Here is a 15,164-nt window from a genome sequence, read left to right on the forward strand (position 1 = left end):
ATGTTTCTGTCTTAAAATCATAGGCTATGCCACAAAAACCAATAGTTATTTTTTGAAATCACTATTTCTGTGAACTATTCTTTGTATAGAATCATAGATTTTTGGCACTATATCAGTACATGTCATGAAATCACACTTTTCTTCAAGCTATGCCCATGCTGTTTCAATTTAAGTTTTATACATTTAAAGAATCATCACTGACAAAACCATGGACCATGTTTCTTATCATCTTATGTCTTATTCTTATTTACGCACCAGTAGAACCAATATTCTTTACCACAGGTGATTATGGTCATCTCTGTTCTGAATATTGCACATTTGCTCTACATGTTAATCCTAAATATTTGAGGAAGGGTTTTTTGGGGGGGGAGGGATGTTACAAATCAAATGAGGTTAATGCAAATGACGAATATGTCCAGAGAAATCTGGACATACAGTAGGTATAATTAGCATATATCATAAAGAACCGTCTCATTTTGAGGTATAGCTGTGTACAAATGTAACAAATTGTGGTACATATTCCGTATGCCATATTATAGAAAAAGCGACCATTTTTTTAAAAAATCATTCACAAAGTAATTTCAATTGCAAACATATACAGTAATAAGCTGATAGTATCTTTAAAAGTAAATGTACTGTAGTGAAACAGTCTAGCTATTTTGCTTATCTGTTTCCTCATTTTCTTACTTTCAGTGTTTTTATAATATAATTAACACAAAATGACACATATAATAGTGCATACTGTCAACAATTTCTAAACTAATTGCTCAACAGGCTTCATTTTAAACCTACCAAGTTCTTCAAGACTTTATTTAAGCCTATTTAGTAATCTTGATATAAATTCAAACTTCCTGGACCCAAGAGAATAAAAAGTTTAATGGCTTCACATGGATGAAAAAATATGTAGCAACAAGGAGAAAAAAACTTTTTTTTTCACTTTGTTTGAAAGAACAACATGGAGACAAAAAAATAAATTATAAAACAGGAAGCATAATCAGCAAAGGCAAACGAAACTACAAAAAAATGAGTATTTAACTGAAAATAATCTACCCCAGTAAATAGGATCAGGGGTTTTGAGGTACTGACTTTAATACATAAAATGTAATTGAGACTATATATGATCACTAGTCGTATGTTATTAACACTGATGATTAAACAGTGGGTTATATAATATGTACAGGTTTGTGAGCCAAAAAACCATATTTGGTGGTGAATCTTTAGTTCCCCCTACTGGAATATAATGAACAATGAGCAGTTATATATCTCATCCTCTTGTTAAGACCTTTATTCTAAATTTGAATTGTTAAGTATACATTTTTTTCTCAGCTTTCAAAGATGCACAGCTACAAAAAAAGGGCAGTAGAATCTTCTAAAAAATGAACAAACTACTAAAAGATAGAACAGTACAATGAAGTTTTGCTTAACTTTTAGCCTGTTGTAAACCATGCCATATTTATATAAATTATTATGTGCATACTGAAGTACTGTTACCCTAATAGTTTTTTTCAGCAGAACTAAATATATTTTCATAAAAATAAATTAACTAAGGTACTTTTGTCTTTGTAAATGTATGTATCTAAAATTATAAGACAATTTTTCTAATGTTTTCTATATCAACACATTCGTTGTTCTGCAACTAGTAAAAATGGATTTTGCTACAGGGTTTCTCACAATTTGTGATCGGACAGTCTTGCCAAATAAAATTGAAATCATTCTATATTCCACGAATGAAACTAATGATTTCATTGGAGGTTGAGTTGAGCAAGAAATATATAGCTTACTTTGAAATACAAGAACTTTATAAAATGAGAAGGATAAAATATTGAACTACAGATACAAAATACATAATAACATAGATGGAAAGGACCCTGGGGGGTCTTCTAGTCCAACCTATACCATTCTGGCTGTTCAATCGCTTCTTAAAAATTTCCAGTGATGGAACATCCACAAGTTTGTGGAATACCTTGCTTCCAGAAGAGGGCTCAGAGTGAGAAAAAATGATGCTTCTGTGCTGTGCTGTGCTGTGCTGTGCTGTGCTGTGCTGTGCTGTGCTGTGCTGTGCTGTGCTATGCTACGCTATGCAGTGTGGGTTTCAAATTTTTTTACTACCGGTCCTGTCGGTGTGGCTTGGTGGGTGTGGCATGGCTTGTTGGATGTGGTGTCATGGGCGTGGCAGGGGAAGGATACTATGAAATCTCCATTCCGACCCCACTCCAGGGGAAGGTTACTACAAAAATCCCTATTTCCTCCTGATCAGCTGGGACTTGGGAGCCAGTCAGAATTTTTACTACTGGTTCTCCGAACTCCTGAAAATTTCCACTGCTGGTTTTTTTTGTTTTTTATTTCATTTTGTCACAACAGTATACACAAACATTGTCATAAATAATACAACATATCTTGAAGAAAATATATATATATATATAAGTAAAAAAATATGCATCAACTATATTAATTTGAACTAGTCAGTACCTGCTGAAACCCACCTCTGATGCTATGCTATGCTATGCTATGCTACCCACAACTTGATTTCAAAGTGACAGCCACATATACAGAGAGTGTCAATTTCTGGCAACTGCCTCAAGTAGTCCTTGCAGTTTTCTTGGTGAGGTTTTCAAAACTACTTTTCCATAGCCACCTTCCTACAATTTGAGCCAAATTGACTCAAAGGCACTAAATATCTATATCTATATCTAGATAGCATATTATAGCTATATTTTTAATGTAAAATTATAATTTCAGAAGGCACTGTAGCCAGCTAATGTCTATAAATTATTTCATTTGTAATTTATAATCAATAAAATTATTTGGAAATATATACCGCTGCAATTAGAGATATTGAAAGTACAGTGATCACAATAGCCTTCCTTTGTTTCTATTTCACTATAAGGGAGAACCATATATTACCCATTTGACAGAGGTACATAGATACATAATGTAAAATATTAAGCAATATTTTTCTTACATTTTTATATATTCTAAAGAGTTATTGGATACTTTAAATTGCTGCTTATTTATAAAAGTGAAGTGCAGTTAAATAACAGTTGTGTTCTTTTCAATGTGCTTAAAGTTTCTGCTATTTTATTGTAAAGAATATAAACGTTATTATCTGCACATGATACATCAGTGTATAGTGGAAATTAATCAATTCATAAATTAGTGCAATAGTGAGAAATGAGTTCTTGTGAGATGAGTTGTAAACCTTTTGCAAGTATAAGAACCAAAGTAGAGACAAAATGTTTCTACCTAAAATCTACAATATACAATAAAGTTTGATGTCTTATTGACTTTTATCTATTACAGTTAAACTGCAGTTTTTTCATATTTATTTTGAAATGAATATTTATTTTGAACACTGATTTTATTTCAGACTGAGCTATTGAAATCTAAAAACAAACCATATAAGACAAATTATTCTATATGCTCTTGCTTCAAATTCCAGTTGCACCAATTTTAAATTCTGTGAATGAAAAATATTTTGTAAGAGGCCAGACACATGGTATACTATTTTTACTTCATATATCCAAAAGGCTTCTATTTTTTTAATATTCTATTACTTCTTCAAGAAACACAAGCTACAGTACATTTTCTCTTACTAGGTTAAAAAGTAGAAACAGGCCTAAAGTCTCATACTAAGTTTTGGTTAGGGTTAAGCTTATTTTATACAAGTGCTTTGGTTTTAGATGGAAATTTCATGACTACTAAGACCTGAGGTAAGCAAAATCCTTCCTAAAGGCAAAAACAAACATGAATATAACCAGAAAAACTGGCCTTATGAAATTATACACTTTGCCTAGCATAATGTCTTATTTAGTAATAAACAGTCATACCTACTGTATATGTTGCGGCCATTTTCATAATTTTGACATTTTTCCATGGTAATAATATATTGCCACAGTCTTGTTTCAAGAGGTTCCTGATTTATGGAAAGGTCAGCTCATATATATTTGTTCTAACGGTACAATTGCAAATTTAACAGCATTAGATGCTTTTTCTAGCTCTACCAGTGGACTTAGATTTCTGTCACTGCATGGTATTTTCTTCCAGTATGGTGCTGTCAACACTGTTGTCATCAGTTGTTACATATCAGTGCATTATTAGAAATATTATTTGTAGAATTTATATATTAGTTTTGACTGAGGAGAGTCTTGTCTGCTTTCAACAAACAAATTACATTTGCATTGTTTCATGCTTTCAGATTAGAATCGATGTGTTTCCCATACAATTTTTCATTGTCAATCTAATTCACTTTTCCTCTAAATTTGTGGAATGTATGTATGATTTATCCTATTAAAATTGTAATAATAAAACAATTGAAGTAATAGAATGTGCTTAAGGTCTACTACTTATTTTGCACACTAGAACTATTTACATTTAACGAAAATGCTGAAAATGAAGAATCATATTGCTATATATGTATATTAAAGGCTTTTTCAACAAAAGAGTAAAATCACAATATTTTCAATACTATGAATCTATTGTGCAGTATTTTATATAACTGGAAAATCGTTTATAATAGATAAGAGTGTAGATGTAATGCAGGGTATAAATGTAGCAGATGTTCCTCTACATAATACCAGCTACTTGGTTGTGCTTTCATTGTAGCCTACTCCACACTTTGACACTATGTGTTGAATTGTCTCTGAGGACTCTGCACAATCTGGACCTAAGTTCAGTCTAGTCTGGTAGACCACTGCTTCTATAGATTTGGTGTTTCATATCTGTTCTGGTAGGATTTCCCAATGTCTATCATTTCACTTATCTGTATTTATGGTACATCCCATGCAGGGTCTTGTCTTTCTCTACTTAATCTTCATCCCATGTCTGCTGCTGCCTCAGGCATTCTCTCAGCAGCTCATCTTTGAGTGCAGTCTTACTGATGTAGTCCTGTATGTTTTGGGTTTAGTAGAGGACAGTAATTTTGATGCTCACCAGAATCGATCTGCCTTCTTTCTGGCTGTTGTACAGGCTCTGAATTTTGGACTTGGGGTGGAAATCTCCACACATTGTATAGAGCTTCCATATCTTCACATATCAGCAGCGTCCATGTTTTCCTTTCATCAGCTCATTGTTCTGGCAGGACATCTGATGACTGGCAGGACACAAATATTGATGGTGTGGATCTTGTTCTTCCAAATGAGCTGACTTCAGTTTTATACTTTGATGTTGCTTTGATGTCTTCCTTGCCTCTTCATAGGGATTCTCATGTGACTGTGAGTTATCAAGGTACTTGTAATTGGTTTGTATCTCTGCTATAAGCCCTGCTGGTAATTCCATCCCATCACTTTCTCTTTCTTAACTACTATTTGGCCATACTTCTCCAGTCTGTATAATCTTCCAATTTTAATACATTTTTTTTATTAGATGGCTGCAGGGTTCAAGCTTGTACAGAAGAGTAGTGGACACAGTGTATCACCTTGGTGTATGATGCATTTGAAGCAACTTGTGTGAAGTGTTTTGAATTGACTTCCAGTGTTGTCTTCCACAATCCCACTGAGTTCTTGAGGAAGAACCTTAGTGCCTATTGACTTTGCGTACGGAAAGGAAAGGAAAGGAAAGGAAAGGAAAGGAAAGGAAGATAGTAAGATTTCTGACGCTTACTGCCAGCTTCCCATAAAGAAATTTAATGAGGAAGCTGACAGGAAGTCAAAAATCACTCCCACTCCCGCTAATTTTTTGCCTGTCCCTGGTCATTATGTTTCTCTTTTTAACTAAGCAAATACCTCTGAAATGATGGCCCAACAAGTTACAAATTGTCTAGTTGATACTAAAATTAAAGAAATTAACTCTAGAAATAATCAGGATACTTATAAACATTTTAATAAGTACTGGGAAACTAATCTTGTGTTGTAAAAATATATATTTTGTATTTCTAAACGACAGACCACTTTTTATATTTAATCTATTTTAAGCAATTTTATAGGAATTAAAAAGAAAAAAACAAACTTATGTGTATGTCATTGTTCAGACAGTAAATCCAAACAAAATGGGGTTTACTTCTGTTTATTCTATTTTATTCACATATGCAGATTCAGGAATCAATTACTTTATCTTTTCTTGCAAGTATATTTCAATACCAAAGATGTGTTTTTGATTCTGAGGGCAACCATCCTCTAAATACAATAGTAATGAAGCATTTTTCTACTGATTATTCCAGAGTGCACTCTGAAATGTGAATCAAAATCAGGTAGCCACCATGTGAATTTAATTTTTAGTCTCCATCCTCATGTGTTCAAAACAACCTTATCAAAAAAAGGTCCATTTAAATCGGGGTAGTCAACCTTTTTATACCTACCGCCCACTTTTGTATCTCTGTTAGTAGTAACATTTTCTAACCGCCCACCAGTTCCATAGTCATGGTGATTTATAAAGTGTATCGTCGTCTGCGCATACCTCTCGTGCATCATGGATTGGGTTTGGGGGGAGGGGCGCCGGCTACCAGTTCTGCTTGTCTGTTACAGCTGGGTGGTTTTGGGGGAGATGTGCGAACTATTCTGGGACGAGGCTCTTTTGTTTGCTGTCACACTATAGCACCATTTAGTTTCACTTATGTAACGTGAACTAAACTTATGTGCGGGTGATACAAATACTATATTTTCAGAAATTTAAATTGTCACAGAGAATTTTATGAAAACCTAATGAAAATGTTTTTAAATAATGCTATAATTTTTTTAAAAAAAATCAATTAAATTTTAAAAAAAGGAAAGTGCTTCAGTATCGGATAAACCTCTTACTGCCCACCATGAAAGCTGGAACGCCTACTAGTGGACAGTAGGAACCAGGTTGACTACCACTGATTTAAATAAACGAATTGGATATAGTGAGAAGCAAAATATTGCTGTCTTGACTCCATACTAGCAACATTGATCTTATTCTCAAATTAAATGGAGAGTAGGAGCATTTAACAATTCCTAATTCAGCTTTGAACTTTTAAGAATAAACTAACTCTTATAATTTTCTATAATACAAGTAATACACAATTACAACCTCAATTGACCCCAACATACCTATTGCTAAGCAAGACAATTAAGTGAATTTCACCCCATTTTATGACATTTCTTGCCACAGTTGTTAAGTCAACCATTGCAGTTGTTAAATTAGTAACATGATTGTTAAGTGAATCTGACTTCCCCATTGATTTTGCTTGTCAGAAAATTGCAAAACATGATTACATGACCCTGGGACACTTCAACCATCATAATTCTGTTTTATGAACTATTGTAAGTTGAGGAGTATCTGTATATTCTTATGTTTTTCAGAAATAAGACATTTGAATTATTTTGAAAAGTATAAGAATATGTTGCTTTCTAAGGCATTCACATGACATTAACTATATTTAATATATAAACTGTAATAAAAAGAAACAAAGGTAGTTTGTGCAAAAAAAAAATCTTACAAAAAAGATTTTAGAGAACTTTCCCAGTACTTTTGACCTAGTTTCATCAAAGTGGAAGCTTATTTCCTTATTTTTCCTATTTCATCAATCTCCTAAAGGTACAGGACTGAAATAATTGTAACTGAAAAATAAAAGAAAAGTGGCAAAACAACCAAAGCCCAGGTTCACATATGTCATTATTTTTGTGATCATGCAATGTAGAAAAGCAGGGCTGATATTTATTTATTAGGTCCAACTTATTCAAAGTGATTCTGGGTGGTTTACAAAGATTAAAAAAAAAATAAAGGTTTCTCCATCCAGCTGTGTCCAAGTCTAGGGAGCAGTGCTCATCTCCATTTCCTAGCCAAGGGAACCAGTGTTGTCCGAAAACACTTTATAGTCATATGACTATTGGCTGAGGTACACAGAATACTGTTCTATGGCTACCTAATTACCAGAATATAAAAGTATATTATATACTTTTGAAGTGAAATGCTCCCGGATCGGATGGGATCGCGCGATCCGGTAGCGATGGCGGCTGCTGGTTCGGAGGACCGGTAGCAAAAATCCCTGGCCCCGCCCCCCCCGCCTCTGCTGAGCCGCACCATCTGCAGAGGTTTTGGTTTTTTTTTAAATTTTAAAAGCCGGTTTTGCTTCAGCACAAACAGGCCTTTAAAAGTAAAAAACAGCAGAACCTTACTTGTACTCTTACTTGTTTTCTACAAGAAAAAGTAGAGATTCTAAGGCACTTACCTGATTACCGATGAACGCATGGCCACAGCCCGAAAGCAGTTTCAGTTTCAGCCCAGACAGAATCAATCGCTCAGCTAATCTATTTCCTCGGTGATCAACTGGCTGGATTTGCTGGCTGAGGAACTCTGGGATTTGAAGTCCACAATAAAATAAAATAAAATAAAATAAAATATTTGTTCAGCTTTCTGAGATTTGGTTTGTTTCTGTAGTGTTTCACTCTAACTACACAAACACACAAAATCTCAGAAAGCTATATGTGGCATATTGTGTGTGTTGTGTGTGTGTAAAGTGTGAAAGTTGGTTTTTGAGCTTTTTGTGGCTGTGTGAAGTGTGAAGTGCAGCTGCTTTTACATGTGTGTGAGTCAGTTGTGTTGTGTTGTGTGTGTGTAAAGTGTAAAAGTTGGTTTTTGAGCTTTTTGTGGCAATGTGAAGTGTGAAGTGCAGCTGCTTTTACATTGTGTGTGAGTCAGTTGTGTTGTGTGTGTGTAAAGTGTGAAAGTTGGTTTTTGGTACCTCTTATTGTTTTTTATACTTTGTTTATTATTTTTATTATTTATTGTTATTGGCCACGCCCACCAAGCCATCTGACCACCAAGCCACACCCACCAATTAAGCCACGCCCACAGAACCGATAGGGAAAATTTTTAGATTTCACCCCTGGTATACTTGTAACAGAACCTGTTAGAAAGCTACTTCCATATTGTTGCCATTTATGAATATGTCCATAAATTTACCAGGATTGAAAAGTGTATTCGAATGAGACCTCACTTTATATTTCTACTGACAGTACCAATGAGCAAGTGGTTGTCAGTGCAATAGAAGCAATTTATATAATGAACAATTCTTACATTTATGGTTATAACTCAGAATGGCTGGCCATAGATTATTTCAAGAGGCTTCAATGTAATAACTGTAGGAATGAGTTACTTCATTTCTTTTATGGATAAAAATCCACAAACTTCAGCATTGCCTTCTGTTTCTCCTACAATTGTTCAAACAAACCAAAAGGAAGAGATGTGGAGCTCTTTAAAATTCATTGAAGAATCACTATATGATAAAATTGTCTCCTAAATATCAATTGCTCTTCCCAAGTATACAATGAAAGGAATAGATTTGTGATATCTATTCTTTGAGAAAGATTATATGCCCGTGATGGTGAACCTATGACATGCGTGCCAGAAGTGGCACACAGAGCCATCTCTCGGGGCATGCCAACCATCACCTGTTGATCTTCTGGGTTCCAGCGTGCACATATGCGCCGGCCAGCTGGTCTTCGCACACAAATGCATGCCAGAGCCAGAAGATCAGGTGATTCGCGCCAGGGAACTGCTCTTACAGTTTCTGGTGCTCCTCCCCAAGCATGCACGCATTCCCATTTCGGCACTCTGTGCTGAAAAGGTTCACCAACACTGTTATATGGCATAGAGTACTTATAGAGTTTCCTTTTAATACAATAAAAATATCCAGTTACATCTGAAACCTGAAATACCTCCTTTTGCTTCTTATTTAGTTTCTTGTTTTGTTTTATTTTCTAAAGGGAATAGGGATTTAAAGAGATACTTAACATTCTGGACTGATATACTTATTAATTTTATTAGGAAGCAGTATTTTATATTTTGCTTATGACCCGTGACTTGTTTTCACAACATTCAAAAATAGCTATATCTAATCTTCATGATATTCAAAAATAGCTAAAACTGTAAGAAGTAAGCTCTAGACTTTTTTAATGAAACCCTAGGTAACTTTTGTTACATATTTATAAATTACAAAGATCCATGCATGATTAATCACTTTAATTATTTTGCTATGAGCCTGGACACCAAAGTTAAGCAATAATACATTTTTTAAAAAATATCTCAAAATACTCCTTGATTTTAGATCACAATATCCTGAAATGCCATAGATTTGATTAATTTGTAAACAGTTTGTCTTCTGGTATACTAAACTGAGAATGCAAGAAAAACAGAAGTTGGTATGCTGAAAAGCAAAGAACCAGCCAGTAGCATTGCATTTATCCTTTAAAACAACTTCATGTAAACATTTATTTTTGTACTTTTATTCCTAATAGAAATGTCAGAATTTTCCATAGTAAAATCTATGTACATATTAGCATTGGTGTTATTTTTAATTTGGCAAACACATAATATATTTTCAAAGCACAGATCTTAACTTCCAGTTGCTATTGATTAAGTGAGAACTGTTTAGGATAAAGCACTATAGAACAATTTGAAAATGTATATGAATGCAGGTAGTCGACTTACAGTAATTCGCTTAGTGACTTAATTACAACAGCACTGAAAAAAGTGTCATGATCATTTTTCACACTTATGACCGTTGCAGCATCTGCATGGTCACGTGATTTATGTTTGGATGCTTGACAACTAACTCATATTTATGACAGTGGCAGTGCCCTGGTGTCATGTGATCACCTTTTGCAACCTTCTGACAAGCAACCCAATGGGGAAGCTAGGTTCACTTAACAACAGTGTTACTAATTTAACAACGGCAGTGATTCATTTAACAAATGTGGCATTACAAATACAAATTACAAATGTAATGCTACCCAGTAAAGAAACAAAAAGGCAATGTACTTATTGAGACTTTTTTTCTCCTATGTTAAGAATTGTTTGGGTCCATGTAGATTGGATTATATCAGCTAAAAGAAATGAGATCAACCCAACTTGGGAAGAATGGATTTTACATCAATAGTTCAAAATTAATAACTAAACATTTATCTCAATAATCCTCCAACCAGGTTAGCTTCAGAATTAGATATGAATATAGGAGCTTGAATTGCTGCTTTTATATATTTTTCATCAGTCTATAGTTTGGGTAAGGGTCTAAGTGGGATTCATTAAGGAGCTGACACAATTGAAGGATTTGACTGTAAATAATTTTAGAGTTTTTGTGTGAAAGAATGTTAGAATAGCCGAAGAACTTTGAACTGTTGAGAGCACAAAGTCAAGAGTGTATATTCTGTGACCTTAAATAAGTTCTTGTATAATTTGAACCAGGAGGTAGGATGCTATCTGTCAAAGGCCCCATGGACAAAGATAAGGCTGGATAGTAGGTGTTATGTATTCTTGTATGTACCTTTAAATATTTGGGCGGGAAATCAGCACGTTGCTGATTGGACGAAGCCGCCAGTAGAACTGTATAAAAGGAGAGGTTTTTCCCCCAGCCTGTTGCTGGGTTCACCCTATATTAAAGAGCTGTTGTCACTACCCTGGTCTCCAGCCTCGTTACTTCCAGAACTTAACACTGGCGACGAAGGTGGGATCTCGAGGCTAAGGAGAACCAGAACCGAGCTGAAGCACGATAGACCCGAACCCAGCAAACACAGGGCAGAAAAGCGGAGATGGCCAGTTACACTCCGCCCGCACCGTTTGACCCGGCTAAAGAGAAATGGGGAACGTATATGACCCGTTTCGAAAGCTTTCTAGAAGCCAACGAACTGCAAGGAGTTCCAGATAACCGCAAAAGGGCTTATTTCTTAAGCCACTGTGGTCCGGAGGTCATTGATATCGCGGAAGCCCTGGCAGAGCCAACGCCGTTACAATCGGTGTCGTGGCCAACTCTACAGACTTTACTAAAAAACCACTTCGCACCAACGCCGTCCAAATACGTGCGGCGGTTTGAATTCGGAGGGCGAAGGCAGATGGAGGGCGAATCCATCGGTGACTACATGGCCGCCCTAAGGAAAGCGTCCAAGGACTGCGGATACCGCCACGTAGGCGAGGTGCTCCTCGAGCAACTCATCCGAGGGGTCAGAGACATCCGTTTGCGGCGGCGGCTGCTAGCAAAGAGCAACCTAACGCTGGCCAACGCTCTGGACGAAGCCAGAGCACATGAAATGTCCACCCAAGCGGCGGAGACACTGCAAAAGCCTGTCCCACCAAAGGCGAGCGCGAAGCCAACTCCAGTGCACCAGGAGGAGGTTCAGACCGAATCCGACGGTGAAGATGAGGAAGGGGTCTGCCGAACCGAGAAACGCGACAAAGGGGACCGAGACGAATGCGGAAGCTGCGGTGGTCAACACCAGCGCCAACGCTGCAAGTTTAAGGACGCGACATGTCGGCGGTGCGGAAAGAAAGGGCACCTAGCTCAAGTTTGTCGAGCGGCCCAACCTTCCCGCCGAAAATTCAAATCGGCCAATCAGAGCGCGGAATCGGCAAGGCGACCGGCGTTTGGCTCAAACAAAAAAGGCGCGGATTCAAACCAAACGACTGTGGTCATAGGCCGCGCCTCGACCCGAGTGGAGAAGAAGATCTTCACCAAACCAAAAATAGAGGGAGTACGGTGCCGGCTCGAAGTAGACACGGGATCAGCGATCACCATCATGTCCTGGGACACTTTGGCGAAGTCACTGCCGTCAGTCGCGAAGCGCCACCTGCAAGCACAACGGCTACGAGTCCACGACTACCAAGGGAATCGCATCCCTGTTCGAGGACCACCTCCGTCCGAGTCGAGTACGGACCACACAAGAAGACCCTGCCCATCACGATCGTCGAAGGTCCCTGCCCAGTGTGTTGGGACTAGACTGGTTTCGTGCCTTGGGCATGGGAGTGTCTGGCATCTACAGAAGTGACTGTAACCTGAAAGACATTCTCTTTAACGAGTTCGAAGATGTCTTCAAGGACTGCCTGGGCAAGTACAAGGGACCCCTATTTCCTTCAACTTAGACCCCAGGTAGCTCCCATTAGGCTTAAGGCGAGGAGAGTCCCTTTGCCCTAAAACCAAAATTGACAAGGAGCTAGATAAGCTCATAAATCAGGGGATTTTGGTGCCAGTCGATCACGCAAAGTGGGAGACGCCAATCGTCACCCCAATAAAACCAGACGGGTCAATTAGAATTTGCGCTGACTACAAGGCGACGCTTAACAAAGCCTTACAGAAAAGCGCTTACCGGTTCCGTGGTGCAACACTTGCTGCACTCTTTGGGGCGAGGCAAGTCTTTGCAAAGTTAGACTTGGCCCAAGCCTACCAACAACTGCCCGTGAGCGCCCGCTGGCGAAGCCCAAGCGATTGTAACGCACAGGGAGGCCTTCAAGTGCACCCGATTGCAATTTGGGGTGAGTGTGGCACCAGGGCTGTTCCAAAACCTAATGGAACGACTTCTGCAAGGGCTCCCAGGGGTAGTTCCCTACTTCGATGATGTCCTGATTTCAGGGGAAAACGTAGAGGAATTGGGGGAGCGTTTGAGAAAGGTTCTGGGCATTTTCCGGACAGCGGATTAAAAGTCAAGGTAAACAAATGCCAGATAGGGGTCGAATCCGTCGATTCTTGGGCTACGGATAGACAAGAAAATTCACCCACTGAGAGCAAGGTCAAGGCAATTAGAAAGGCTCCAGCGCCCAAAAACAAAGCAGAGCTACAGGCATTCCTGGGGCTAGTGAATTTTTACGCGGTCTTTTTAAAAAACAAAGCGACCGTTGCTGAACCGCTGCATAGGCTTTTAGGAAAAAATACTGTTTGGTCTTGGGAAAGTCGGAAAATAGGGCTTTCGAAGCAGTAAAGAACCTGCTCTCAAGTGACAGCCTGCTCATCCAATATCATAACTCATTGCCCTAGTGCTGGTTTGCGATGCCTCCCTTACGGGGTGGGGCTGTACTCAGCCATAGACTTCAAACGGCACAGAAGCCCCTATAGCTTTTACTCTAGAACGATGTCCTCCCAGAGAGGAACTACAGCCAATTAGATAAAGAAGCACTAGCCATTGTGTCAGGGTGAAAAATTCCACGAATATGTTTTTGGGCGGATTTTGAAATCGTGACTGACCACAGACCGCTACTAGGATACTGGCTGGCGACCGCCCAACGCCTGTGGCACTTTCGCCACGCTTGACCCGATGGACTATTTTCTTGGCAGCTTATTCGTACAAGCTGCAGCATCGACCAGGAAAAGAAGTGGGGCATGCAGGCGTTAAGCAGATGCCCACTACCAGGGGCCATCGAAGACCCCACGCCGGGACGCCCATCCTGCTTATTGACTCTTTGGACTCTGGCCCAGTCACATCTAAGGAAGTGGCTCGGGCATCATACCGGGACATTATGTTAAGGACTGTACTCGGTTGGGTACAAGAGGGTGGCCGCTGCGCGGGCGAACGCTTTAAGGAATTTGTTAAAAAACGGGATGAGCTCTCGGCTCAAGGGGGGTGCCTGTTATGGGGTGATCGTGTGGTAATCCCCGATAAACTAAGGGGAAAGGTACTGGACCTCCTCCACGAGGGCCACCCAGGGATCGTCCGGATGAAGGGGCTAGCGAGAAGCTATGTGTGGTGGCCACTCATGGACTCAGAGATTGCTGAGAGGGTGGGGAAATGCCAGGCTTGCCAAGAGTCCAGACCCCTACCCCCAACAGCCCCAGTCAGGGAATGGGAAAAACCCCAGGGGCCCTGGTCAAGAATCCACATTGATTTTGCTGGCCCTTTCCATGGCCAAACTTTCCTAGTGGTTGTCGACGCATTCTCTAAATGGTTGGAGATCATACTCATGAAATCCACCACGGCCGAGGCAGTAATCGCAGCCCTGCGCCATTTATTCGCAACCCACGGGTTGCCTGACACTCTGGTGTCCGACAACGGGCCGCAATTCACGGCAGCCCAATTCGAAGAATACTTGGCAGAGGAGGGCATCCGACATGCCCTCTCTGCGCCTTTCCACCCTCGTCGAATGGCCTTGCAGGCGTTCCGTCCGGAGCGCTAAGGAGGCATTGTCCAGACTCAAGCCAGGTGACTGGCAAACAAAGATAGACTTCTTTCTGGCCGTTCAGCACAGAACCCCAAGCACTGCTACAGGCAGAAGCCCAGCCGAATTATTGATGGGACGGAAACTCCGGTGCCCACTTGACCGTTTGAGTCCCCATTACACACCAGAGGGTTACAAGGGGGAAATAGACAAAACAAGGGAATTGGGCATAGGCGACCGAGTGTGGGCCCGCAACTACGGGGACGGCCCAAGTTGGCTCGCAGGGCAAATAATAAAAGCAACCGGCCCAAAGTCATACTTGGTCGAATTACAAGACAACCGAGTATGGAGGC

At 39.2% G+C, this 15,164-nt stretch overlaps 1 protein-coding gene across 3 annotated transcripts in view; it reads right to left on the minus strand.

Moving 5' to 3' along the window:
- Positions 1-15,164, minus strand: part of ROBO2 (roundabout guidance receptor 2) — a 668,594-nt gene that overhangs the window by 432,082 nt on the left and 221,348 nt on the right. The window contains exon 1 of one of the 3 annotated variants that reach the window (XM_058184867.1): positions 8,126-8,240. The exons of the other annotated variants lie outside the window; for them this stretch is intronic. The gene's annotated coding sequence lies outside the window, so the exon portion shown is untranslated. Of the gene's footprint in view, positions 1-8,125; positions 8,241-15,164 lie in introns of those variants that run through there. 3 annotated transcript variants of the gene reach the window in all.

This window comes from Ahaetulla prasina, chromosome 5, assembly GCF_028640845.1.
Source record: "Ahaetulla prasina isolate Xishuangbanna chromosome 5, ASM2864084v1, whole genome shotgun sequence".
NCBI classification, from domain to species: Eukaryota; Metazoa; Chordata; class Lepidosauria; order Squamata; family Colubridae; genus Ahaetulla; species Ahaetulla prasina.